This window comes from Acinonyx jubatus, chromosome D1 (genome assembly GCF_027475565.1).
Source record: "Acinonyx jubatus isolate Ajub_Pintada_27869175 chromosome D1, VMU_Ajub_asm_v1.0, whole genome shotgun sequence".
NCBI classification, from domain to species: Eukaryota; Metazoa; Chordata; class Mammalia; order Carnivora; family Felidae; genus Acinonyx; species Acinonyx jubatus.
This window is the reverse complement of record NC_069390.1, coordinates 67401754-67427861: the sequence shown is the minus strand read 5'-3', so window position 1 is coordinate 67427861 and position 26108 is coordinate 67401754. Positions and strand designations below refer to the sequence as shown.

The following is a 26108-nucleotide window of genomic DNA, read 5'->3' as shown; positions in this document are numbered from 1 at the left end:
CCCAGCTTAAGTCTCACCTCTTCCAGGAAACCTTCTTTGACTCATAGTGATGCCTGTCTCCCTTAACTCCCACAGCACTTGTGACAGAGCCATTCAGTTGATACTAATCATATGTAGTCTTGATTTGCAGTATCTTTTTTGAAAGTTATTTATTTATTTATTTAGAGAAGTAGAGAGAGAACAGGTAGGGTGGGGGCAGAGAGAAGGAGAGACAGACTCCCATGCAGGCTCCGCACTATCAGAGCAGAGCCCAATGTGCGGCTTAAACTCATGAGATCATGACTTGAGATGACGTGACATGACATGATCTGTGGGATCATGACTTGAGCTGAGATCAAGAGTTGGATGCTTAACTGACTAAGCCACCCAGGTACCCCTGCAGTATATCCTTTTTACAACTCAGATCCATGGCTTCCTTCCTTATACAGTGAGGGAGCTGGACTACTTTTGAATGTTCTCTGGCTTGCACACTGTAAGAGGTATTTCCTGACTCCCATTGGCACAATCACCTCCTTGCGGGGAGCACAACATGGTTGCATGTGGCAGGCCCTCACTGACGGCAGAGCTTTTACCTGATTGTGTTGGAAGAGCCCGTTTTCAACCATCTCCTGACTACCCTGTAAGTTCCTGGGGGCTCCTTATCATGTCCCAGCACCCAGCACAGGGCCTGGAACAGAGTGGGCTCTTTATAAATGTTTCCTGGATAAATACATGAGTGAGTGAATAAATGAAGTGGCGGTAGTGACTGCAGCATTAACAAAACCCTCTAATATCATTGGCATTATTAAATCAACAGTAGTCATTTCTTTTACTTGTTTGGTGATTTGACCTTCCCCAGGCAGCATCTTCTTAAGACCCTTGTCATCCCAGGGCTTTCTGCCTACAGGACCAGAGCATTTACATTCAGAGTGGACAGAGCTGTAGACACATAGACAAACTTTAACTTGGCTTGTTCCAGACTGCTTGCCAACTCATCACTCTTCTGTTTGGACTCATTACCACATTCTTTATTACAAGATACTTTTGGAACATGAGGCAAAGCCCTTGCCTACAGCTTTATTTGTTCTGGTTGCATATGTGATCTGCTTGCTTTCAGATGCATTCACCCATCTCTGACAGTTGGGCAGGGGGTTATGACTTCATTTCAGCACTAGGATTTCTCCTGGGCCCCATGGTCCAATGGGAACCGTCTGGGAAATTTCCTACAGCAGCTGCTTCCACACAGGGAAACAGGATAACGAACCCTCCTACTGATCTTCATCAATGCCTTTGATAGGATCCTTACTTGTTTAAGCTTTTCTCTACTTTCTGCCTTACATCGGTAAGAAATATAGCTCAGCGGTAAAGAGCATGAGTCTTACACTTAGAGATGGATTTTCATCCTGGCTCTGCTTCTTATTAGCTATGTATGTTGGGTGAATTATTTCTTTGAGCCTTAACTTTCTCATTTGTGAACCAGGAATAATAATGTTATCTACCTCATAGGGCTGTGGGGATTGGAGTAATGCTGCAAAGAGTTTAGAATAAAGCTTGCAAATAATACACCCTCAGTCAATGTAGCTATCACAATTCACTATTACTTAGTGTGTCCACTGCTCACACTGAGGATAGAGTGGCTAGTGAGAGGCTGTGGTAAGTTTTCATCATTACCATCAACATTTGGATGGAAAGAGAAAGAAATTCAGATTTATTAAATGCCGGCCTGAGAGCTTTACTTACTAGAATCCATTTAATATTCAGAAAGACCCCAACTTACAGATAAAGCTCAGGGGATTAAGGAACTTTCTTGATGTCACACAGCCAGGGTGGGAGCACATCTTCCTGATGCATGTTCTTTCCCTGTTTCCCCCAGAATACCCAGGGGCCCAATGGGGCTTTTCATTTGGTCCTTGTCAGTGGTGAATATCCATGTACTGACCTTGACATCCTTCTCGATACTTAGAACTAGAATTGCTGTGTATACTTAGTTCGTATTCCTCTCCCACTTCCTTAACTGGCCCCAAGATGTTCTGTGAGTCCTGCTGTAACTTCTCTTTTCTACTCAGTCCGCGTCAGTCTGGTTTCCCGACAAACTTTCCTGTTTCTCTGGGTCTATCACTCTCTTCCTTTCTGTACCCAGCCATTTCATTTCCACTGCCTCAGCTTACCCTGTGCCTGGGACTGTCTGTGGTAGTATCAGTAGGACTGGGATCAGTAGCCCAGGCCAGGCTGGCTCAGCTACATACAAGGGGTGGGGTGAGGAGGGTGGGAGGGATAGTGGAGAGTGTAAGGGACACAGAAGATAACTGGGCTGGGGTTAGGGAGGCCAGTAGGGAACCTGGGGAGACTGACAGAGTCAGGAAAACACCTGCCTGCTCAGGTGAGAGCAAACAGCGTGCCTGGGGATGCTGTTGCGGCAACAGAGAAGTTAGGAGTGCTCTGTCTGTGCTATGGCAGATCTCAGGGGGAGCAGAGTCTTCAAGGCCTTGAACTTGGGGGAGTCAGGGTAAAGCAGGCTGAATGCTAGGCTCTAAGCTGATATCATATCAGGAGGAGTTCAGTTCCAATAGTATCTAAAAATGGAGCAGGATTAGGGATTTATGGACAGGCCTGGTTTCAGACAGTTTATTTGTAATAATAAACCATCAGATGGTCCCAGAAATTCCATTACATTGGCATACAAATTGGATGTCCCAGGCTGCCTCTCCTACTCAGAAGTTGTATCAAAAATTCTTTGGCAGACACTGGCTTCTAACTTTTAGTTCTGAAAATGCAGTCACCATACCTAACCCATATTCTATAATCTAAAATATTTGGAGGAATGGTTATAGGCTATCATTGGACTCCATTTTCCTGACTTCCTATAATAACTCCTTTGCCTACCATGTTATTTTTTTCATATTAAAAAAGTGTTAACTATACAAGTGTAAACTATAAATAAATACATTCTTCGCAAAAAAAAATTTAAATGAGTAGTGAGTGAAGAGTAAAAATCCTGCTCATACAACCTCACTTAACCCCACTTCCTTCTGTAAATTATCCCCCTATCTAGTCAGTACGCTAACTTTCTGCTATAAGTTTTTCTATGCACTTAGGAAGATGCAGGAGTGTCCAGAATTACGGGGTGGGAGCCAGAAGGAGCAGACTGCTCTGGCAGAAGTAGTATTTTATCACTGACGTTTGTTTTCACTGTTCATGGTAATAATAAGACACAGATCAAGTAGGGGCGCCTGGGTGGCTCAGGTGGTTAAGTGGCTGACTTTGGCTCAGGTCATGATCTCGCAGTTGGTGAATTTGAGCCCCACATCAGGCTCTGTGCTGACAGCTCAGTTGCCTGAAGCCTGCTTCAGATTCTGTGTCTCCCTCTCTCTGCCCACTTTGTCTCTCTCTCTTTCTCAAAAATAAATAAACATTAAAAATTTTTTTAAAAAGCAGACCATTAGATTTTATCATTTACTATTGTTTTCATGTTATTGCCTAAAATTATTGTTTTAAGTTATTCTCAGTTGATATATCCTCTTATTGCCTACACTCAGGACAGACAGCTCTCCCTTCTTTGCCCTACTGTGGTAGGCCACTGTTCATATGTCCAATATGTACATTAATGTGTCTTATTTATTTATTTATTTATTTATTTATTTATTTATTTATTTAGTTAGAATGAGAGAGCATGAGCAGGGAAGAGAGGCAGAGGAAGACAGAGAGAAAATCCCAAGCAGGCTCCATGCTCAGTTTAGAGCCCGATGTGGGGTTCAATCTCATGACTCTGGGATTATGACCTGAGCCGAAACCAAGAGTTGGACACTCAACTGACTGAACCACCCAGGTGGTCCATGTACATTCATGTATTTTTAAATGGGATAATCTATATATATTGTTCTACAATTTGCATTTTCTCCCTCACCTTCGTTTAGCAATATGTCCTTGGGATCTTTCCATGTGAGCACATAGAATTAGTATAATTCTGCCACTTTTTTATTAGCAGCTGCATAGTATCCCATAGTATGGTTGTACCATCCTCCTCTTGATAGATATTAGGTCTTTAAATATTATGCCACATCAAACACCACAGCATCACTTATTTCCAGTGGCATGAAATTGGACGCAATCTACTGTCTAATGTCCTTAGATGACAGTAATATCTATATATGATACTTAATAGTAATACTCATTTTTTATCAAATGCTTAGTCTATACAAAGATCTGTTCTAGGCACTTTGCATGTAAGTAACTCACTCAATTCTCAGAACAAACCCTATGAAGTAGGGACTACATATTATCATCCTCATTTCACTGCAGAGGCACTAAGGTAATCTCACCCAAAGTCCTATAACTAATAAGTGGCTGAGCTGGGATTTGAACCATAGCACTCTGACTCCAGGATCTATACTACTGACCTCATTGTGCATACAAGCCTCTTGTGCATTTGCACAAGCTTTTCTCCAGGTTACATAGCTGGAAAAGAAAAAATTTTATATGTATTTCCAACTTACTCTGTCAAAAGTAGCTGTATCAGTTGACACTCCCATGGAGTTTGAGAGGGCCATCTTCCCTAAAACCTTGCTAGTGCTGGATTTCATCAAGTTTACTCATTTTTGACAACCTGGAAGGTAAAAAAAAAAAGTCTTTTTTTTTCTCCCTCATTTGAAAGCTAGTTTGGCTAGCTAGCATAATACATAATTCTAGGTCAAAATTATTTTCTTTCAAAGTTTGAAGTTACTACTTTACTGCCCAGCATTCAGAGTGACCTTTCAGAAGTGTGAAAGCCAATTTATTTTTGTTCCTTGTAGGTAACCTGTTTTACTTCTTTGAAAACTTTTAGAGTTTTCTCTTTGTCCTTTTGGCTCTGAAACATCCCTAGTATCTGTCTAAGCAAGCATCTTTTAAAATGTCCCTTGTCTGACACTTAGCAGGCCCTATGAAGTCTTGAGTCTTTCTTTGGGTTGGGGAAATTTTCTTTTATTATTTCTTTGTGGATCTCTTCCCCACCAATTCTCGGTTCTTTCCTGGCATTTCTCCTGAATGAAAGGAGGCACTTCTGAATCAATGCTTTGTGTCTCTGGATTATTCTGCTTGGGCTGTCATAACCAAATACCATATACTCAGTGGCTTACACAACAGAAATTTATTTTCTCACAGCTTTGGAGGCTAAGATCAAGGTGCTGGCCAATTTGGTTTCCAGTGAGGGCTTTCTTCCTGGCTTGGAGACAGCTGCCTTCTGGCTGTGCCCTTGCTATGTCCTCACATGGCAGAGAGATAGCTCTGTTGTTTCTTCCTCTTCGTATAAGGTCACCAGCTCTACTGAATTATTGAATTGACCTCATTTAACCTTTATCACCTCTTCACAGGGCCTATCTCCAGATACAGTCACATTGAGTTCAGGGCTTCAACATATGAATTTGAGGGGAACACAATTCAGTCCATAGTAGTCTCTTAATTTTTCTGTCAGATTTTCCACTCTTGATAGTTTCTGCAGGTTTCCTGACACTCAGCTTCTGGTTAACATCCTCAGTTTTTGCCATATCCATTTTATTATTCATCTCATCTATTGCTTTTTAAATTTTACTATCATAATTTTTCATTTCTTGTTTGTTTGTTGTTTGTTTCTTTTTCATAGACCCTGCTGCAACATCCTCAGGGCTCTTTTGAAGGATGACGATATTTAGAATTTTTCAAATGCTCTTTTCTGTTCCTTTATCTGTCTTTTGTCTGGGATTGGCTTTCCATTTGTTGATCTTAAACCTTTCCTTTAGAGCTGTTGAATTTCCTCAAATATCTGGTGATCCTTGGTTTTTCATCATATTTATGTTTGAAGGATGAGTTAATTAGCAGGTATTTTGGTAAGTTTTCCCTCCAGTTTTGATCTGTTCGTTTCCCCTCCACTTCCCTTTGGTAAATGGAGGGTTACTTGGGACCCTGTGAGTAGGACATTTTGACCGCAGACTTCCCAGTAAGGTGCTGGGAGCAGGCAGAGAGGCAGGCTTGGGGACCACCCTCCTCCCCACTTCGTCCTTTACCCATCCCCAGTTGCCAAAATAAGGAGGCCTTTACTTAGACAAAACCCCAGTTGACAGGCTGGGCAGGAACAGCTTTCCCTTTTTCCTTTCTCTGTGTCTGTGAAGTTGGAAAGGGTTACCTCAAGCCCTGCTTTTCTCACAGGCCCTTTATACACCAGCAGATGCCCTCCCCAGAGAGGGGACTTTCTTTCTTTGAGTAAAGCTTTGTGTTTTATCTCACCATCCTGACCCCTACCCCTCACCTACAGCTCCCTGAAATAGAGGGAAGAGGAGAGAGGTCCGTTATTTATGGGTCATTTTAAAGATGAATAACCCTGATGAGCACTTCATAACTCCCAATTCTTTCTATTTGCTTCCTCTGAGCTGAGAGATTCTCTGCCCCTACCTTCAAAGAAATTTACCTTAAAAGTGTTTTGGAGTATGTTAATACTCTGTCCTGAATTCTCTATCAGTCTGATCCTAACTGCTTTCTAGCCAGATTTTTATCATAATTTCTGCCTTCTCTCTTGTTTGCTGGTGTTGGTAGAGACTCACTGATTTTAAAAGCTATCTTTTGATTCATGGTGGGAGGGTGGGTATATGCTCATGCTTAGTTCTCCATTTTGATTTGCTTCCTCCTTTTCCATATGATCTCTCCTCCTTATAATGAAATTGCTGATAACAAAGTTGTTGGAACACAGCTCTTTGTTCATTAAAATAATTTCATTTCACTTATGTATACTATCACTTTGAAACCTCACAACAATCCTGTGATGTAGGCATTTGGTCCAAATACACATTTGGTCGAGGAGGAAGCTGAAATTCAGGAAGGTTAGCTAAATTAATTGAAGTCAGATAGCTGATAAGAAATAGACCTAAATCTGACTCCAAGCCCACTTTATACTATTACATAGTATTTAAATGTTTGTTATATTTGTTTTCTCTAGTTTTCAGTGTGTTTATCTTTATTCCCCCCATTAATATATATGTGCCTTGAGAGGAAGGGCCCTGGCTATTGTGAAGGTACCTGACTTCATGTTTTACAAGCAACAGTCAGTTGAAATTTGTAAACCAACTGAGTCACCTGGGTGGCTCAGTCGGTTGGGCATCTGACTTCGGCCCAGGTCATGATCCCACAGTTCGTGGGTTTGGGCCCTGCATTGGGATCTGTGCTGACAGCTCAGAGCCCGGAGCCTGCTTTGAATTCTGTGTCTCCCTCTCTCTCTGCCCCTTCCCTACTCACACTCCATCTCTCTCTGTCTCTCAAAAATAAATAAACATTGAAAAAAACTTTTTTTTTAATTTGTAAACCAGCTAAATAAAGCAACTAATTACAATATATCATGATAGCAACATATTGCAACTGCACATTATAGTGGTAGAAATGTTTTATTTGAGGTCTTTAAATGTTTTATTATGTCCACTGAATGAAAAACTTGGTTGCAAGTCAAAAGTAAAACTGGAGTAAAAGGAAAGGTCAAAGTTCAGCTCTGGCTGGAGTTGTTATGTCAACTCTCTAAGCAATAGGTCTGCATAAACAGAAGACAACATAATAGGAAATACCTATCAATCTCTAATATCAACCTTAGCTTATTAGTTTTCTATTTCTTCAATAGAATGATATGCTGAGATGACTAGAATTATGTACTTTTATGTATTCCATTACATTCACTGTCATATTATTCTCTGGAAGCCTGCCTCAGGAATAACAAACTTTCTGAAGGAGACAGAATCATGCCTTGACATTCCTAAGGACGGAGTCACTTGGGCTGGTTTGTTCTGATCCCATGTGGTTCATCTATTCGACAAACATTAATTGAGCTCCTATGACTTTGGCTGCATAATAAAACTACCTGTGAAGGTTGAAAAAACCACTGCTCCATGATATATTACAAATTGTGTTAACCACTGGGGCTACAGATAAAAATAATAATTGCTAATATTTATTGAGTGCATAGTATATGTCAGGCACTGTTCTATGTGCCTTATATGTATTAACATGTTTAATCCTCATAACAACCCTAGAAGTTAGGTATTACTCCCATTTATAGATGAGGAAACTGAGACAAGAAAGATTAAGTATTTGGCCAAAGTTATACATTTAGGAAGTGGTGGAGTCCAATCTCGGAGTCCATGTTCACTGCTCTACAAACTATTAATAGTATCATAGTCTCATAAATAATGATAGGACAGTAGATACCTATTCAAAGCACCAAAAGTGGGAGGTGACAGTAGGAGGTAGGGGCAGAAAGCCTTCCTGTAGGAGGTGGTACCTTAATTAGGTAGAGGAAGAATGGGAACCAGCAAGGAAAAGTGGAGGAAGAGCTTTTTAGGTTCCTGTTTCCCCTACCTTGCTAGACAACCTGCCTCCTCACCTCCCAGGAGGTCCTTCCTCCCTCTTCCCCACACTGAAAACACTGGAATGTCCACAATCATCCTTAACATGCCTAACATTTCAACTAGGAAGACTGAAGTCATGCACAATTACTCATGCAATTTTTCCTTGTGACAATAGGTCCCTCTGTGTGCTTGTCATTCAAATATATAAAGCTCCACTCTGTTGTTTTTTTTTTTAAACAGCCTTTGTTATAGGAACAATTCACAAACGTGTCAAACACACATTGGTTCCCCACCCCCTTCTCCTGTCCCCTCACCTGATTGAGAGGCTAGAAAACAATATCCTGGCAAACCCTGGCTTGCCAGGGACCTGTGTCCACTTGCTGACCCTGTCCCAATGGAAGCTAACCCTGCATTTCACTTTGCTTCTAATCAAGTATGGCTCTAAGTTTAAGTTTGAGGTTAACCTCAGGGAGTACTTAGCCACACCTGCTGTCCCTTCTGCCTGGCCCCAGGGGTGGGAACAGACTTTCTGTTGAGGAAAGGGAAATGCTCCTATGCTACTAATTACCTGTGGGAGGAAAGGAAGCTCTCTCCAGACACCAAAAATACCAAGGACCAACATTATAAAAAGCAGTCTTTGTACTAGCCAGCCCCATCATTCAGCCTAGGCTGGGGCTACAGGGAAAAATAACTCCTTCTGCAGCCCACAGGGTCCCTGCATCCCAAATGGATGCCTCAGGAGGCCATGCCCTGAGTGGGTGTCTGCTGGGGGATGGGGTCTCAGAAACAAGGATGGAGGCTGACTGCCCAGAAGCCATAGGAAACTGCCTAAAGCTAGCATGTTTACTGATGACTTTGCTAGAATAGTCATAGGCCTGTGAGTAAGTAACAAGGTGAGAAGTGCAGGTCTGCTGAGGTGTGAGGTGGAGCCGTGGGAGATTTCTCCAGAGTCTGGGTAATCTCACCACAGCAGGCCCCTTTCCCTCCCTGTGCTTATCAAGCTCGGGGCGATCCCCACTTTGAGGGTAGGACTATCTTAAATATAGAGAAAGAAGTGTTACCATCTGGACTGTTCCATTCCCTTAGGCTTGGCTGCGACAGGCCCAGATAGAGTCCACAGCATCTGGGAGACTCGGGTCTGGAGGGTGATCTTGGGGGAAGGGTTGAGTTGCTATGAAAATTGGATTTGGCCACAGGCTGGGAATTGGAGGCTTTCACAAACAGGAAGGCAGTAGGGCCATTTGGCTGGGCCTTTGGGCTCAAGTGGCTTCAGAATTTGGCTGCTGATCAGTGTTGGGGAATGAGGTGAAACCTGAGGGTGCCCCAAGGATTGAGGACCTTTGAATCTGAAAGCTGCCAGAGCCACATTGAAGTTCTTAGAGGGCCTGTTTTCATGGTCTGTCTTACTTTACAGAGCCTGGGACAGATTCCCAAGACTCTAAATTGCCAAAACCAGGAAGTCAGGGTACTAGAATTTCATACTAGGCAAGTTTCCCAGTCTCTCACTCCAACATTTCTGCATCTGGGCAGACTAGGGGAAAATTCTTCCATTATAATACCACATGTACAGGATCCTTGGCAGCGATGTGCATGGAGGCACATCTTTCTTTTCTTCCCTCCTGTTGATATGGGCTCTCCTTTATAGACTCCTCAAGTGTCAGAGCTCAAAAGATTTTAGAAGCCATGTAGACCAATTCTTTTGACAGAAAAGGAAATGCAGAACCGGAGAGAAATGACTGGCACAAAGAAACACAGCTGGTTAATGAAACCACTTCTTCTGACAACCAGTGCAGGGCTTTTTCCATAATACCACACCCTTTATAACAAATAACATTTGTGTATCAGGGGCTCCTGCCCATTCCCCCTTCTGTTTCTCATTTTACTCACTTCCATGCACAGGGCCATAAAGTGCACCTTGTAGACGGTAAGATGACTTTCTGAAAGGTTTCTGTTATTTGGCGTACTGACAAAAACAGTGTTAGGTTAGAAAGAAAGAAGCCAATGTGAAGTGCAGGTCACCCAGGGTGGAAGGGCAAATTCTATGACTCTCAGGCCTCAAAGCTGTCCATGAACCAGTAGCATGGGCCTCACCTGGGAGTCTCACCCCAGAACTGCACTTTCCCCAGATCCCTAGATGATCCAAATACACATTAAAGTCTGGGTAGAACTACTTTTAGGTAAGGCTCTGCAAAAGTCTTCCTCCTCCTCTTCCTGCCCAAATGCTTAACCTCCCACCTCCCTCCTGCTCCTCCACCCATCTTTGTCCTCAGTTCTAAATGCTATCTTGCTCTGCCTTTTCTTGAAATTTAAAGCCCCAATGGGGTGGGGGTGTGTTATATTTTAAAAGGGGACTTGTTTTTTTAGAAAAATAAAATATAGGAATTCGAAAGAACTTTTGCAGCTCCAATGCCATGTTGTTAATGTAGAAACACAAACATCTACTATGTTTATATTGGCTTGCTTGTAAAATCATCATCTTTGGTTATATTTAGGAACTTGATGGCTTGGAAAGTATACTGAAAAACTCAGAGAACAAAAATATTTTTCCCCTTAACTCTCTGGAAAATAAAAATCTCTTTTAAAAAATCTTCAAACATCTTTTCCCTACTTTCTTATCCCCATCCACCATTATGCATTTCCTCCTCTTACCTTTCATCCAGTTCAGTTTTCCTCATTTCATTTACATTTTTTAAAATGGAATTTTTCTTATTACATGTATATTCGTTATAGAAAAAATAGGATATAAAGAAGCAAAAGAAAACACAACCAGACCCACAACTACTATAAACGTTTTATAAAAAATTATCTCAAACTTTTTTGTGTATGCATTTGTTAACAAAAATGGGATAATTCAGAACATAATTAGTATCTAGTTCCATTTCTTCCTTCCTCTCCTTTTTTTCTTTTCTTTTCTTTCTGTCTAGGCTTCACGCCCAACACGTGTGGAACCCAGCACGGGGCTTGAACTCATGACCCTGAGATTGAGACCTGAGCTGGGATCAGAAGTCAGATCCTTAACTGACTGAGACACCCAGGTGCCCCAGTATCTAGTTTCTTTTACATAGAACTATAAATCACTAACTTCTTTACATCTGTGAACATAAAAATGAACATTTTTATTAAATTCTGCCATATGGATTGTACCATGACTGATTTAATAATATTTCCATTGCTGGATATTTAGGTAGTCCAAACTTCTCACTATTAAAAATAGTACTGCATATCCTTACTGATTTTCTTACCTTAAAAAATTCTTTCATTAAATCATAAATGTGCTATTACACTTGTGACAAATATTTAAATACAGAAAACATTTTTGGGCCATCATTCCCAGTCCTGATTCCCATCCCACCTTCCCAGAGGTAATCACTGCTACCAGTTTTGTATATATTCTCCCAGACCATTTTTTATGCATTTAGTACATATATATGTAGCTATAAAAAATAAATTACTATTCCAAGTTGTTGGTTCATTCGTGGTTATTTTTCACACCAATGGTATAATATAAGACCTATCATTCTTCAAATTGCCTTTCTCACTTAAACAATCAATTTTGGAGTGCTTTCTGTATTAATGCTATAGATCTACTTCGCTCATTTAAGCTGTTGTATGGTATTTTGTGTCATGAATAGAACGTAGTTTATTTAGCATGTGTTGTATCAATTGACTTTTAGGGTACTTCCACTTTTTGTCTCTTATAGAGAATACATTTATATAAGCTTCTTTGTGTACATGTGTGAGTGTGTCTTTAGGGGAGATTCAGAGAAGGGGCATTGTTGAATCTTAGGATCACTGACTTCTTTCTACGTATGAATGAGAGGATCTTTTGAAGATCCTGGAGGAAAAAGTATAGTTCATTTAAAAAATGTTTTATTTTTTTATTTTTGAGAGAGTGCACAAGTGGGGAAGAGGGGCAGAGAAAGAAAGAATCCCAAGCAGGCTTCATGCTCAGTGCAGAACCAGACACGCGGCTAGCTAGAGTGGATGGAGGCAACTGAACAAGAGAAAGGACATACCAGGCTTTGGGGGAAAAACAATAAGTAGGTTTGGCTGAGTTTAAGATGCTGCCTTACATGAGGGAAGAATGCCTATGGTGTGGGGCAGATGGGGTGTCCTCCCCTACTTCTCTTGTTCCAGCTGCTCCACTCCCACCACAGCTCAGTGAATCCAACTGTCAACCCAACTTTTTTTGTTGTTTATTTATTTATTTTGAGGGCAGAGGAGAAAGGGGCAGGGATGGAGGGAGAGAGAGAGAATCCCAAGCAGGCTCCATGCTGTCAGTGCAGGACCTGATGCGTGGCTTGATCTTACGAACCATGAGATCATGACCTGAGCCAAAATCAAGAGTCCAACGTTTAACTGACTGAGCCACCCAGGTGCCCCATCAATTCAACTTTTGATGGGTGCACATGGGGTAGAAAGCATAGCATTAGGTGCTATAAGGATTTCAATAGGTGACATGGTCTCTACCCTTGTGAAGGGGAACAGACATCCATTCATCAGGAGATGTATCAACACTTACAAGCCATGCTGTACTACCAAGTAAAACTTAGGGCTAAGAAAACAGCCACCATTACTGCTGAGTGAACATCAAGTCCTCTGCACCTTTCACCTGGATTAATTGCCCCCAGGTTTTCACTTGGTCTTCTCACCTACAATCTCTCCTTTTCAACCTATCCAGTTGACTGCTGATAAATCTGAAAAAGCCACTTTTTGGTATCTTGGAGCTTGTTCATTTCCCACTTCTCTTATTGTGCCTAGTAAGCTTCCCCTCATCCTTTAAGATTCAGCTTAATAATGTTAAGGTGGTAATTATTTGTACTATATAAGTGTGTCAAATCAACACATGGTACATTTTAAGCTCACACATGTTATATGTCAATTATATATCAATAAAGCTGGAGAAAAAAGACTCAGCTCAAACTTTTCGTTCAACATGTATTACTACTCCACATGTATTAAGCACATGCTATGTGCTTATCACCTCTACTAAAAATTTCCCCTGACTCTAGGCTCTTGAGAATAACTCCTTCCTTGCTTATTCTCTTGTAGTAGATCCTACTTTATTGTCACTACTTTTTACATATGCATGTATATATTTTCTTCCACTTCTCTTTATTTCATTAAAATTTTTAAAATTTGGGAGCCTGGGTGGCTCAGTTGGTTAAGCGTCCAACTCTTGACTTCAACTTAGGTCATGATCTCATGGTTCGTGACTTTGAGCTGCTTATCGGGCTCTACACTGTCAGTGTGGAGCCTGCTTGGGATTCTGTCTCCCTCTCTCTCTGGCCCTCCCCTGCTGGTTCTCTATCTCCCTCTCTCTCTCAAAATAAATAAAAAAATAAACTTAAAAAAATAAGAAATAAAAATTTTAAAAAATTGGAGCATAGTTGACATACAACGTTACACTAGTTTCAGGTGTACAACATAATGATTACTTATTTATTTGTCTCGCCTACCTCTATCCCAAACTGTGAGTTCTTAAAGTGCAGGGTCTCTATCTTATCCATCTCTGTACCCCCAGTACCCAATATGATGCTGGGCACATGCTTGATGCTTAATAAATGTTTAACAAAAACAATAAATAAATGAGCTTCCCAGAAATGTGTACACTGTTTCTCAATGCACTTTTAAGATTTGGAGGTTAACTTTTCTTAGAAAGAGAAGAAACCATGTTAGGTGGCAAGAGCAGAGATAGTCTTTGAGGTGACTTGTCCTAGATCCTGAAAGTAGTAAAGGGAAGAGCTGGTACTTGCCCAGGTCTAAGTCTTTTCTTTTTGTATTTCAAACACGCAGTCTACATCACTGTTGCAATATAAGGGGTACTAAAGAAGTGTTTATTTAAAACAAGAAAGGAGGGGTGCCTGAGTGGCTCGGTCATTTAAGCTTCCAACTTCGGCTCAGGTCATGATCTCACCGTTTATGGGTTCGGGTCCCACATTGGGCTCTGTGCTGATAGCTCAGAGCCTGGAGCCTACTTCGGATTCTGTGTCTCCCTCTCTCTTGGCCGCTCTCCTGCTCACACTCTGTCTGTCTCTGTCTCTCAAAGACAAACATTAAAAAAAATTTTTTTAATGAAGAAAAATAAAAAAAGAAAGGAAAGATTTTAAAAAGATCCCGACTTCCCCTAGTTTGGAACTGAACTTAAAAATTTTTTTTTTTAATTTTAGAGAAATAGTGCAAGTGGAGTAGAGGGGCAGAAGGTGAGAGAGAGAGAGAAAGAGAGAGAAAGAGAGACAGAGAGAGAGAGAGAGAGAATCTTAAGCAGGCCCCACACTCAGTGCAGAACTGGATATGAGGCTAGATCCCACGACCCTGGGATCATGACCTTAGCTGAAATTAAGAATCCAACACTCAACCGACTGAGTCACCCAGGCACCCCAGAAATGGACTTTTTAAAGCTCAAATTTAATGTTGCCTCTTGTCTAAAGCCCTTTGATCATTTCTCATTGCTCTTAGGTTAAAGTTCAAAATTTTAATTTGTCATGCGAGGCTCCACATGGCCTGGAGTTTGCCTATTTCTCCAGCACCCGTTTGCATCATTCTTCCTGGGGCTCCTTACACTCCAGCTACAGAAGTCATTTCTTTGATTCTCAAGGTCACCAAGCTTCTTCATCGGTAATCAGCTCCTTATGCCTGGAACACCCTTTGTACCCACCCCCCACCCCCACCGCCTCACTAACTGCCACTCATCCTTCAGGTCTCAGCTTAACTGTCACTGCCCAGGGAGACCTTCCCTCAGCCGCACAGCAGGCTCACTCTATGGTATACTTGCATGGTGTTCTATCTCTCCCCTTTATAACACTAATGATCATTGTAACTTGACCGTTAAGTGTGTAATCATTGAATGTTTGTTTTTCACTCCCTGCCTCCTAACTCCAGATTAGAAGGCCCATGAGAACAGGATCTGCATCTGTTCTGTTCACTACTTTATTGAAATGGCTTTACCTACATTACTTCATCTAGTTTCACCATCTTGTGAGGCAGACATTCTCATCTCCTAGTTGACAGAGGAGAAAACTGAAAACTCAGAGGGATGTGTGGTAGAGTCAATATTTGAGCACAGTTCCATCTATATTACTGAAGGGTTAAAAGAGCTAATTCATTTATTGGGGATTTGGAGTCTCAAGACCAGAACTTAGTAAGATAATCATTCTGGGCATGTCTTCTCACCTTCTGTATAATAGAGATAATATTACTTACCTTACCTTCCTCATAATTTTCCATAGGATCAAATAAAATAATACATATGACTTGCCTGGTAGCCATAATACAGTCTACAAATGTAAGTGAAATAAGTAGTATTTTTCATCAGACTCAAGTCTGTAACGGCTGGTGCTTATCTGGTCTGCCCACTCTGGGCATCAGTTTCTTCAGTAAAATTGTCAGTTTGAAGACACTGAGTCCAGATGTCCCTGTATTTTATTTAGAGAAGGTTGGTAGCCTGGGATTATGTTGACAGCTAAAAGATTGAGGATGACAGCATTCATCTTACAGAATGAGAACTATACATTTAGCTTTAAATAAAGCAATAAATAAAATGCAGTGTGTCTAGTATTTAGCCTCTATTATTGGTCACCAAGAACAGATTCAATGGTTAGGCAAGTGCAGTTAATGATTAGCACGAATGGTTGAGAGTTTAGACTTTGGAGTCATAGAGACTTGAGTTCAATTCTTTCAGCTCTATACTTACCTACAAAGAAGACTTAGCAAGTTACTTAACTCCTCCAAGCTTCATTTCTACATCTTTAAAGTGAACCTACCCTTAGACCGTTGTAAGCATTAACACAAATAATGTAAGTAAGCACCCGGGACACAGGAAGCACTCTATAAATGTGGAGAGTTGTTATTGCCATGTCAGTCTTTCTTTCCTGGCTTGCTGATCCCTGTACACCTATTTGTTCCATGTTGCTCCCATTCCAACTGGAATGATGACTTTCAGGTGTCAGAGTCTTAAATATCAATGCCAAGAACTCTGTTTCTCAATCTGCAACTGTTCCAAGTGAGGCCAACCCTGGATAAAGGGGAGAGCTTTCCTCCCATGTGTTCTGCACAATGAGTCCCACCAGTTTCTTATAAGTGTGGGGAAACTTCTTTATTTGTGCAGAGCAGCAAATTCTTCCATCCATGTCTCTGCTCAACTACTTTTGAGGATCACACTAAGGATGAGAGGATTTTATCCTCTCAAGTGGCTTCAGACAGCTGAAGGATGTGCAGTTTGGAGCTGCAATAAAAAACGCAGTTTTATTGTTTAGTCACTATGGCTACTATCACACAGGCTCAATAAGATGCTTTGATTCATTATTAATTTCAAAATGAAAGCCTTTCTGTAATTTTTTTTTTTACCCTGAGCAATTTGATTTGATTTGATTTGATTTGATGCTACTTACTGGGTATTTTATTATTATTAGTCCCACTACAATACCCTTTGCATTGATGAAAATATTTTCCCTCTCTTATAAATACATTGTGACATAAACCTAGGTCAGTTTCATCCTAGAGCCGTAAATCAACAATGTAGTTTAAAATATTAAGTAAAATGCATGAAAAATTGAGACATAATAGAATTACTCCCATCTAAACACAAATTGATTATCAACAAACTTACAAAAGGTGAAGTAAATCCAATAATAAGCAACTTGTTGACAATCAAATGATTTTTGGAATTATAAAACATTTAAGATTTCGCAAAAAATTGTTTCATAATAATATTTTAATCTAATGATCAATCTGTTTTTAATTTTAAAATAATAAAGCTTCCCCATATCAAAAATAATTTTAATATATAAACTCCATATCATTTGACATGTAATTACTTTGAATAATACATTAAAACTAAAATAAATGTAGCACCTACACTAATTAAACTTATTTTATTTTTTAAATTTATTTTTTAATTTTATTTTTTAATTTTAATTTTACACCCAAATTAATTAGAGTATAGTGCAACAATGATTTCAGGATTAGATTCCTTAATGCCCCTTACCCATTTAGCCCATCCCCCCTCCCACAACCCCTCCAATAACCCTCTGTTTGTTCTCCATATTTATGAGTCTCTTATGCTTTGTCCCCTTCCCTGTTTTTATATTATTTTTGTTTCCCTTCCCTTATGTTCATCACTTTTGTCTTTTAAAGTCCTCATATTGGGGCGCCTGGGTGGCGCAGTCGGTTAAGCGTCCGACTTCAGCCAGGTCACGATCTCGCGGTCCGTGAGTTCGAGCCCCGTGTCGGGCTCTGGGCTGATGGCTCAGAGCCTGGAGCCTGTTTCCGATTCTGTGTCTCCCTCTCTCTCTGCCCCTCCCCCGTTCATGCTCTGTCTCTCTCTGTCCCAAAAATAAATAAAAAACGTTGAAAAAAAAATTAAAAAAAAAATAAAGTCCTCATATGAGTGAAGTCATATGATTTTTGCCTTTCTATGACTAATTTCACTCAGCATAATACCCTCCAGTTCCATCCATGTAGTTGCAAATGGCAAGATTTTATTCTTTTTGATTGCCGAGTAATACTCCATTGTGTGTATATATATATATATATATATATATATATATATATATGTGTGTGTGTGCATATTATGTACATATATATACCACATATACCATGTATATGTATATGTACATATATATATACCACATATATATATACACATATATATACACACATATATATATACCACATCTTCTTTATCCATTCACCCATCAATGGACATTTGGGCTCTTTCCATACTTTGGCTATTGTGGATAGTGCTGTTATAAACATGGGGGTGCATGTGTCTCTTCGAAACAGCACACCTATATCCCATGGATAAATGCCTAGTAGTGCAATTGCTGGGTCTTAGGGTAGTTCTATTTTTAGTTTTTTGAGGAACCTCCATACTGTTTTCCAGAGTGGCTGCACCAGCTTGCATTCCCAAGCCTTTCTGTAATTTTGAAGTAGGAGTCAGGAGTTCTAGTGATAGCATTGCGTGTGTTTTCACTTAAAATGTACTTATTGAGAGCTACTATGCTGTGGTCTCTGGAGAGGAACACAAAGATTAATGACTTCTCTTTCCCTTGCAGGAACTGAAATGCTATGCAGGGGATAGAAAAGGACACAAACAATGGGAGGGAGTGAACAAGTAGGCAAGGAAGGACGCTCTGAGCGTGGCACCCTCTACTCTGGATTGGGATTCGTGTGTTTGGGGTGGTGGGTTAAGGGAGTAGGACATGAGCACTCTACTGGGCCTAGCACTTGTACTTATTAATTAAATTATCCTGAGCAAGCCACCTACCCTCTCTGAATCAGTTTTTCACATGAAAAAAGAGGAGATTCTTACCTCAAAAGATTGCTGTAAGGATTAACCGAGATAAAGTACATGCCAAGCAGGATGCTAGGCTAATTGTAGATAACAAGTATTAGTAACTATAAATATTAGTATGATTAACACACCAAAACATAAATAGTACTAAAAAAAATCTTGTCAGCATATAGGGTCAGTGGAGGAGGCTTAATGAAAAAGATTTTAACTCTTATTTCAGCAGTATGGTGTTGACGTGGAGCACTTCTTAGATATGCAAATGTGAGATATTTGCTAAATATTTGCCACTCTTCTGACACAGATGATGACATCCTGTGGTCACTCCCCTCCCCTGGTGAGATATTATGTGGTGGTTTCATGTTCACCCCACCCAAGATGGTGGATTATCTGATGGTAACAGAGAAACAGGAAGATCAGTGGTTTTAAATATGCAGTGACTATATGTTTTACAATAAATAACTCTTCCATTTCTATCAGCTGCTTGACCAAAGGCTGAAAAAATTATGATATAAAATAAGGAATTGAAGACACAGCTTTTGGAAAAACTGAAAGCCTCTTTGATGTTGGAAGCACACCCTGTCATGCATAGCGTGCTGGGTAAGAAGATGGCTGAAGACGACTTTACAGACAGGATAATCGCTCCAGCAGACAGATGGAAGGGGGAAGGGGGTCTGGCTTTGTACCTGTAAGTGCAGCTGCACCTTCCTTGATGAAGCTGTTCTGCACTGTAGAATCTCTCATTCGGTTTGCTCAAGTAATCCAGATTTGAATAAACAGTCACTGTGTGGAAGCTAACTCAGATCATTTATTATAAAACTCCTTGATTTATAGGAAATATGTGGTTTCTAGGAGGAGAAAATGAGACAATCTGAGATATAATGGTTATTATTCATAAGAAATGAATGGTTTTTGCTCTTTCTAAAAGCATTATTCTCATAAGGAAATTATAACACCCAAAGGTTTTATTGGCATTAATGTGGTTATATCTATGTTCATTATGATGATAATCATAACAGTGTTACCATTTTTGAGCTTCTAGCTTAGGTCAGTGGAAGGGAGAACTCAAACCGCCTTCTAGGAGAGTTTGAGCTTGGCTTCAGGTTAAACCATATGGCCTTTGGAGAGCTGCTCATATTCAGTCTCTAGGCTGTAAGCTCCATAAAGGTAAAGGTCTTCCCTATCATCGTCAGGACTGTATTATACTCAGAGTCTAGCAGAGCGTCCAGTACATGATGGGTGTTACATCAATATTTGTTGAAATATTTAACATTCATTATCACTTTTAATACAACAATCCTGACAGCTCAATAGTATTGCTCTGGTTTGTGAATAATAAAGTTGGCCTGCTTGTTTCAAATCTATCTGCAGAATTATGGATGAGATGCAGTATTGCAGGGTTGGAAGAAATTTGCTTTATGGTCACATGATCTCTGAGCTTAACATGGCAGAATCAAGGCGAATAATATTGTTTATGTAAGATGCTTTTCATGCTTTCACAGAATGCGAAGAAGTAGCTCTGTTGGCCATCTGACCAGAGAAGAAGTTTGAAACCGTATTTATGGGGAAATGGAGATGTTTGGTCTGGAGAAGAGAATGCCTTGGGGACATAGTAACCATACTTTCATACCCAAGGCCGACTCAGAGCAGAAGAGACTGAGTGTGTAGGCCCAATGGCCAGAATGCACTGCAAACTTTAGGGAAACCAATTTTGGTTTGATATAGGGAAGAACATTGTAACTCCTTGTGCTGTTTAGAAATAGATCACCTTGGAGGTAGTGAATCCCACTGTTGGCAAATGACCACATGATCATTTGACAATGATATTGTAAAAGGGATTTAAGCATTGGCTAAGGGGAGAAAGACACTAGGCTAAATGAATATCTCCTTCTTATCTCCTAGAATATTATGATTCTATAATCATGTATTTGAAATTTGTAAAGATGATATCCAGGTAAGAATATATTTAAAAGAAAATTAGGTAATAGCTTAGGTCAGATTCCATTAGCCTATAAGGTCCCCTAAAGCAGGATATTTGTCTATGTGATACAGCGTTGTGTTCCGTGCACCCAGCACCATGTCTGGCACATAGTATACCTTTAGTAACCTGTGTTAAATGAATCAGTTGGAATCCTGGGCACACTGGGGAACCTATCATGCTCTGAGCATTGACTTCACAAGAAGTTATGGAGTGTGCTAGGAATGAAAGCTGAACCAGATCACCTTTCCTGTTCCCCTTTCCTATATGGAAATGCTAGAGGGAAGCATTTCTATTTATTGGTGTGGGTTTTTTTTTAATGTTTATTTTTTTGAGAGAGAGAGAGAGCGAGCATAAGCAGGGGAGGGACAGATAGAGACGGAGACATAGAATCTGAAGCAGGCTCCAGGTTCCGAGCTGTCAGCACAGAGCCCGACACAGGGCTCGAACCCACGAACCATGAGATCATGACCTGAGCCAAAGTTGGAAGCTTAACCGACTGAGCCACCCAGGCGTCCTTCCACTTTGTGTTTTAAATGTTGCACTCACATAGAATCTTTTCCTTGGGAGAAGTGCTTCAATGTGTGTATTTTCTGTTGGCCTCACTAGCTCACAAGCTATTTGTGAGTAGCCCATGCAGAAGCCAACTTGTAGAATGCTGGAATGAGAGGGCTGGCAGGGCTCTAAGAAATGCCCTACTCTATCTGCAGTTGAGAATGTACAGGAGTGATGTGGACATAAATTAGGCTGAAAACCATAATCCAACATGGGAAGTCACCCCTGGAGGTGACACTGGAGAAACCCCAGAGGGAGACAATGATTTAATCTGTCTAGCACCAATCAAGATCTCAATACAATACAGTTGACCCTTGGGGGTCTGGGTGGCTTAGTCAGTAAAGCGTCTGGTTCTTGATTTCAGCTCAGGTCATGATCTCACAATTTGTGGGTTCAAGGCCCACACCCAGCTGTGCCCTGACAAGCGCAGAGCCTGCTTGGAATCTCTCTCTCTCTCTCCTTTTCTCTTTGTCTCTTCCCTGCTCACAGCATGCACAAGTGCACGCGCTCTCTCTCTCTCTCTCTCATAATAAATAAATAAACCTAATAACAAAACAAAACAATACAGTTGGCCCTTGAAGAACAACAGGTTTGAGCTGTGTGGGTTCACTTACAAGCAGTTTTTTTTTTTCAATTAATAGAGTACTATAGTACTATAAATGTATTTTCTCTTCTTTGTGATTTTAATAACATTTTTGTTTCTCTAGTTCACTTTATTGTGAGAGTACAGTTACAATACCATAGTATAAAAAATGATTGTTATCCTATCAACAAGGCCTCTAGGCTACTAGTAATTTTTAAGTCAAAAGTTATATGCAGATTTTCAATTGTGTGGGAGGTTGGCTCTAACCCTTTCATTGTTGAAAGGTCAACTATATAGTGAACACATAGTTTCCAGCAGCAGTGCTTAACTTGGGACCAGAAAGCCTGGATTCTCCTCTGAATCTGCTGTCACTGCCTGTGTGATCTTTACATGTTCCTTATCCTCTCTAGATGTCATCTGGGGCTATCAAGCATTCAAACAACTATCCTATCTAGGGGATACCAGTTATAGAGGCAGGAGGGCATGGTTGTCTTAACTAGCAGCAGAAATGGAGAAAAGCAAATGACTTCAAGGGCCACTTAAAGCAGTAATTGGACATGGGGTGTGAAATGGGGGTGGGGGTGGTGAAGGACAACTTGTAGATTTCTAACCTAGGCAGCTGGGTGGATGGCAGTGATGTTTGCTGAAATAGGAACCAGCAAGCAGGAGTGGCTTTTGAGAGGAAGCTGATGAACCATACCTTGTACTCCCGGAAAAGGCCACACACTCAGAAAGATCCTGGCCCTTAGGCTCTTCCCCTACCTCCTTGTGTGAGAATAAGCCCCCTGCATGAGAGCGTGGGCAGACCAGGTAGCTTCAAATGTGACAGAGTCCCCTGGTTATGCTTCCTGATGCAAGAATGTTTCAGGAGCTGGTGTAATTCAGCTTTAAAAAGATGAATATCTTTTCTTATTGCTAAGGCAGCTCCAGAAGGCAAATATGGAGATCTGGGACCCACAAACCTAAAATTACAAAGAAAAGAAGAGAACCAGGGGATACTTCAAGATTAGAAGCTGGTTTTCTGCCAGAACTTTGCTTTATTTAATACCCTCACCCACACTCTCCTTGGTTTCCAAAGACCAAATGCGAGGCTTGACTCCTACATCTTGTCATTGTCTCTAGGCCTTGGTACTGAATGAATGAAACCAGTAGAATAAAAAAAAAAAAAAAAAAAAAATGGAGCTCCCTAAGGCCTGGCAGGGGCTAGGAGCATCCAGCAGACTGAGAGACTGAGGGAATGGCAGGATGGAGATCGATGTGTAATGAAGAGAACAGAGCAACCATGGCACTGAACTACCACTGATCTCAGCCTTGCTGCAGGTCTGGGCTCACTGAGCTGACCCCCTTAAAGCCATGATGGAGTATAGAGAATAACTGACATCTCATAGCATCTTCTGAATATTGCTGTGTGGAGAGGACCCGTTTTTATATATAGCAGAAAGGGACATGAAGGAGACAAAGGTGGGGAGAGCAAATGTGAAAATGTGAGAAATTGCATCTGTCATTTTTAAAAAAGAGTAAGTTTAGGGGCATCTGGGTGGTTCAGCCGGTTGAGCATCTGACTTTGGCCTCTGTGAGTTCAAGCCCTGTGTCGGGATCTTTGCTGACAGCTCAGAGCCTGGAGCCTGCCTTGGTTTCTGTGTGTGTGTGTGTCTCTCTCTCTCTCTGCCCCTCAACTGCTCTCTCTCTCTCTCTCTCTCTCTCTCTGAAAAAGAAATAAATGTTGAAAAAAAAATTTTTTTAAGTTAAGTTTTGGGGCACCAGCGTGGCTCTGTCGGTTGAATGGCTGACTCTTGGTTTTGACTCAGGTCATGATCCCAGGGTCGTGAGTTCAAGCCCCGCATCAGGCTCTGTGTGGAGCATGAGCCTGCTTGGGAATTCTCTCTCTCTCTTTCTTAAACAAACAAACAAACAAATAAATAAAATAATATGTTTTTGTTTCTAATTACAAAAGCAAAATTTTATGGTAGAAAATTTAAGAAATAGAGAAAAGCAAAATAAAATATTCAGCTGTAATGCTACTAACCACTCTTGCCATTTGATAAATATTTACTGAATGCTGACTAGCTGAGGCACAATTCAAGGACCACAACAACTTCAAGACTTAAGTAATGTTATTACTCCCTTTTAATCAATGAAAGCAAGAAATGAGGTTCAGAGAGGCTGAGATTTGCCTGAAGACATACAGTTGGCAAATGGTAGAGCCCAGAATTGAAGCCGGCTCTGTACCCTCGTTATCTCACAATACTTTGTCTTGATCCATGGATAATACCAGAAGTGATGCCACTTTCTCAAGTAATCCCAATTTTCAGATGGGAAATCCTCCACAGCAAAAAGATACTGTACAAAGATATTTAACAAATATGTCTTGCCTTTCCTCAGCTGCCACTAAGGTCCTGGGTCTCTCTGGGGAAGCTAAGTGTGTGTTGGGGTGAGGCCTTCACTTCATCCGGTGACTAGCACTGTGCCCAGCAGCACCCGCTCAGTGCTCACCGGCCCATAGCCTCCTTCTCACAGCTCACCAGCATCTCCTCAGCCCTCAACCTGTACCATGATGCAGTGACAGTCACAGAGGATAACAACGCCCTCACTGAAGCAGCAGGTGTAAATGCTGAACCTTTCTGGCCAGGCTTGTTTGCAAAGGCAGGCCCTGGCCAATGTCAACATCGGGAGCCCCATCTGCAGTGTAGGGGCTGGTGGACCTGCCCCAGCAGCTGGCGCTGCACCAGCGGGAGGTCCCACCCCCTCCACCACCGCTGCCCCAGCTGGCGAGAAGGAGGTGGAAGCAAAGAAAGAAGAATCGGAAGAGTGTGATGATGACATGGGCTTTGGTTTTTTGACTAACCTCTTCTGTAACCTGTCCAGTGAAAAGCTGAACTCTAAAAAAAATGTGTCTTGTCTTTTAAGTCTTGTCACACTTCCTGCAATTTTGTAAACGCATCCATTGCAAAAGTGATGTTTTGATTCTTTGCCCTTTGTGACAACCAGAACAGAAAGAGACTCTTCTTCCATTACTTGGCTGGAGGCTTCCTTCTGCTTCTGCCCAAAGCAGGCTGTGGTTAGCACTCACTGTTTAACCTCTTCCTCCTGCAAGTCCTTTTTTGAAGTAGTGCCTTTTTCTTTTCTTTTCTCTTTTGTTTTTTTTTTTTTTTTTTTTGAGAACACTTTGACACCATCGACATTCTGTAATCCTAAATTATCAAGCCAATCACTTAAAAAGAAAATGAACAAATGTGTGTGACAACCCTACCCCATTTTTAGGCTTCATCATCTCCCACCACATCTCTGACTCCAGCTCTAGCCTTGAAACGCTGATGAGACTCAGTTCATCCTGTCATTAGGATCAGTTTCTACTGCACAGAGTACTTGATGATTTTTTAAAAGTTGAAAGTTTAATGCTTTATTCTTCATAGAAATGAATTAAGTGTGAATGTCAAAATAGCACTAGCATCAAAATGACCTTAACAAAATGTCATATACCCAGTACCCAATTCTGACTACCCAGCTTTGCCCCTAGCCAGTCACTTGCTGTCAGCTTTAGACACTTCCTGTGCATCCCCCACTATTAACTGGCCCTGCCTCTTCCAGAGGACTCTCTAGTGGTTCTTAATCTAGGGTTGTCATTCAGATTGAGAGGTTTGGAACCAAACTGCCTCAGTTCAGATTCCTCCATTACCACTCTCTGTGTGACCTTGGAAAGTTATTTAACTTCCCTGTGATTCACTTTCCTTGTTTGTTAAGTGGGGAAAATGATACCTATTTTATAAGGTTGTTGTGACATCAAATACTTGAAATGCTAATGCTTGCAAAGGTCTTCTAACATGGGTTGGCATATTGTAAGCATGTAGTTAATGTTACTTTTTTTTTTTTGTTTTTTTAAAAAAATTTTTTTTTCAACGTTTATTTATTTTTTGGGACAGAGAGAGACAGAGCATGAATGGGGGAGGGGCAGAGAGAGAGGGAGACACAGAATCAGAAACAGGCTCCAGGCTCTGAGCCATCAGCCCAGAGCCTGACGCGGGGCTCGAACTCACGGACCACGAGATCGTGACCTGGCTGAAGTCGGACGCTTAACCGACTGCGCCACCCAGGCGCCCCTATGTTACTTATTAAGACAAGTGGAGTTGTCTGTCCATCGTGTCACCCCAAGGGCCAGTAGTCAAGATCTATTTCTTAAAAATAATTTAAAATTTTAGTGATTTTCCTGTAGTATTTATTGGCATTGCTGAGTAATTTTTAAAAAATTGCACACGCATAGTAGTTTGCCTACAATTATATATTCAATAGACTTTTATGGGCTTGCCTAGAAACCTTAATAATCACTTACAACACTGTGCAAACACATATACATACATATATATACACACACACACATCTACCTATCTA

At 40.9% G+C, this 26108-nt stretch overlaps 1 pseudogene; it reads left to right on the top strand.

Moving 5' to 3' along the window:
* The first annotated feature begins 529 nt into the window (after window positions 1-529).
* LOC113593736 (60S acidic ribosomal protein P1-like) lies at window positions 530-24657 on the top strand (annotated as a pseudogene).
* Window positions 24658-26108: the final 1451 nt, after the last annotated feature.